At 38.0% G+C, this 3,510-nt stretch overlaps 1 protein-coding gene across 15 annotated transcripts in view; it reads right to left on the minus strand.

Annotated features, from left to right (window-relative positions):
- NCKAP5 (NCK associated protein 5) overlaps positions 1 to 3,510 on the minus strand; it is a 453,280-nt gene that overhangs the window by 242,995 nt on the left and 206,775 nt on the right. The gene's annotated exons all lie outside the window — the stretch shown is intronic.

Below are 3,510 nucleotides of genomic sequence, written 5' to 3' on the forward strand. Positions count from 1 at the left end.
ACGAGATATCCAGGAAAATAAAAGCATTCATTAATGTAACAGGACTGGCCCTGCTCGCAGGTATTTGAAGGTAGGAAAGTTAAAAAAAAAACACCTCTGAAACATGCAATGTATTTTCTTGTAAGTAACTTTTCAGTTCCATATGAGAGGAAGGTGGACTGTTCTGCAAAGCAGATTTCTCGTGAGGAGCTCACAGTCCCCAGGCAGGACAGGCAGGCAGCACATGGAACATGACTTTCTGGGTCAGGGGATTAATCATAAGAAGTTTGGCATTTCCTAAGTGGGGTGTAGGCTAGACAGCATCATGTGATCCTGGCTGGAGATAAACTTTTAGTGTATCAGGGATTTAGTGAAAGTGGATTTAGTGGAAGGAAAATGTTTCACTGTAATGGTAAGCTATAAGCAGAGAGTTCAGTAAAGTCCCAGAAAGGAAATAAGAACTGGAACGTTTGTGTCAGCAAACAGCATATAGGCATTCACTTATGTTCTGTAGGCCTGTTAAATACTTAAGCCAAAGCAGTGCTTTAGTTACAGACACTAATTCCCAGTAAAACCTGTGTGGAACAGGAAGCACAAAAGCACTACAAGGGCAATTTCTTTTTGGGCTGCAACTTCAAGTCTGTCATCCCCACCAATGCTATAAACACTCACAGCCATGGGTACCATGGTGGCAATTTGCAGTGGCAAGATTAAAAGACCCATGAGCTAAGTGGGAGGTGCCCCATGGCACCAGGAGAGCTCCTGGGATGCATTTCCTGGGGTGAAATTGGATGCCAGTTGTTGAGTTTAATGTGTAGGGGTAACTGAGCCTAATACAAAGCCTTTCATAAAATAGGAATTGGTAGGGCTTTCCCCTTAAATTATGTTGCAAAGAAAAACTCCCTCTTCAAATCCCATATACTACAGGATTAATAATCATTATTACTTTGTGCTTTTATAAGTGATCTGATGCACTCTTAATGCATTCTCTCCCAAATACTTGTGACTTGTGACTCCAGTATGCCATGTACAGTAGATGTTAAACAAACATAATGATGCTGCTCAATTTAACAAGAATCTATTTCCTTTTCATAAAAATTGAAGTGAACATTTAATTTCATTCAGCTTTATCGAATTCACAGGTACAATGCAATACCAGTGAAATCAGAGCTGTAATTTAGCTCCTGGTTAATGCTAATAATTTTTCTGCAGTTGAATATTTCTGCACTGAATTGCAGATCCATCTCAAATGTTATGTGCCTAAAAATATTAGTTACAGTTATTTCAGAGCATTCTGTTTATTCAAATCAGACTGAAACAAACACAAACTGTAGCATGAAAGGCTGGAAAATATTTGCTGAGATAAATATTCATTGTCAGCTGCTATGCAGGATATATAGAGACAATTCAGATTACATGATAGCTTTTTGTTTTATACGCCATCTTGCCAGTTAGCATTCAACAATGTAACTTTAAAAATGCCTTTAATTTTATGTGTGCTATACAAGTGATATACTTAGCTGTCCATGTTTCTTGCACATGAATCTTTAATCCACAAGGAACTTAATAGGAATTAAAAGTGGAAATATAAGCATAAATCTTTGTATTTCTGGTAATACAATTTTGTCGTTAACTGAAGCTTACTGGAAAAGTTCTTTGTGATATTTAACTGGATTACATTTTAAAGACCTTTATCATCATCAACTGGAAAATCTATGGCAACAAGAGATGAGTCCCATTAGTCTACCCGCTGCTCTACTGCCAACTCTGTGATGTTTAGACAGTGTCTCTGTCTTGGGGACCAGAGGCAGAGACAAAATTTCCTGCAGAAACCTCAGTTCTCATTGTTCTGACCAGAGAGGGCAAATTAAAAAACCCACTATGTATCAATCCTGCACCTAAAAGCATTTGTTTTCACACAAAGGTGACAACCCATTTCCAGTGTGTAAGGGTGTTATGGGTCAGCTTCAGCTGGAATCATGCTGACCTCGAGGGAATTAACTGAGGCCACATGGACAAGATGCAGAAAGTAATCAGGTTTTACTCTCTGCTGTTAATGGATGATTTTTTGAGTAATTGGACCAAAAGATTTTCAAAGACTGGCTTTAAAAAGTGTCATTTGGGGATAGTAATTATTGTACATAAACAGTCTGGAATGTACTGGCCTCTTACTATTATCTAGCATTTGTCAACTATCTCACATTTTTGAGTATTCAAAACTAGAGGCAATAATTGATGTACAACAGAAGGGCTGAAATTCTGCATCTGAACTGTGCAGGTGCCCCACACATGACTCACAGACAGTTTATTGGCTGATTTTCACAAGAGCTAATGATTTAGGTTCATTTCCATAAGGCTTAGGATGCTCACATGCATAGTCTAGATCAGAAATACTGAGCTTAAATTAAATCACAGGAGAAAAAAAACCCTGAACAACAACTTCAAGAGACTTTAAAAGTTAAGAGAGGTTCCAGCACAGAAAGTGCTTCCTTCCCTTATAAATCTGCATCATCTACACCAACATGCTCTTCACAGCTGTAATTTTTGAAAGAGTGGATTGGTGTTGAAGTCTCTCCCCTGCTCCACAGCTCAGGCAGGGCAGGTCTCACAGATGCCCAGCTCCCATCAGAAGTCACAGTGGTAGGAACTTCTGATGTCTCACTCCTCATATAAAGAGAGGCCCACCAGGTAAGTGTAGTTTTGAGATGTTTCAGACACCAAAAGTCATAAAAGTGAGCTGCTGCCCCCACTGAGCCATGCCCATGAAATGCTGTGTGGTTTTGCTGTAGAAGTGCTGAGCATCTGCAGATCTCATTGATGCTGCAGAACAGGAGAGAAAAACCAATTTCCAAACTTTAGATACAGTCCTTAATCATTCATTTAAAAAGCATTTCCATAGCCATCTACTTGACAGTATCTAAATGAAAAGACTCTGAAAATCTCTTGTTTTCCAACAGGAAATGTGTTCAGGGATTGGCATTTCACATGTATAGAGAAATTTACAATAATCATGTCCTGATGACAAGTCTAAGAAAGGATTTACATCTAATAGGAATGATCTAATTTATCTTTCATACAGTAATACCCAGTGGCTATTGTGAACATTTTATTATGAAGGAAATTAAAGAAAACACCAGAAAATTAATGTTTTAGAGGAAAGTTGTATGGTCCATTTAACTCTTCTTTTGACTGTCCATACAATGTAATGAGTTAATTTGCTTCTTTTCATACGTTTGAGTAATAGGAACAACACTTTTCATAAATCATCTACAAAAGCTTTAAGAAGAAAAGCAAGCTAGCCAGTATAAAGCTTTTGAATAACTAATATATAAATGCTGGGTACTTCTTCTGGGTACTTCTTCAAGGGTACTTTTACAATTTCTCTCTTGAAGAAAAAGACCTTACACTGAAAAACCTTCCTCCTCTTCTCCTTTCCAACTTTATTTAGTTTAGACCAAACACCTCACTACACAGCAGTAATATCCCCTGTTTGTATGGGACTCTGGAAATTTTGTCACAAACGAGTCACAC

Source organism: Cyanistes caeruleus, chromosome 7 (genome assembly GCF_971803275.1).
Source record: "Cyanistes caeruleus chromosome 7, bCyaCae1.hap1.1, whole genome shotgun sequence".
In the NCBI taxonomy this organism is placed as follows: Eukaryota; Metazoa; Chordata; class Aves; order Passeriformes; family Paridae; genus Cyanistes; species Cyanistes caeruleus.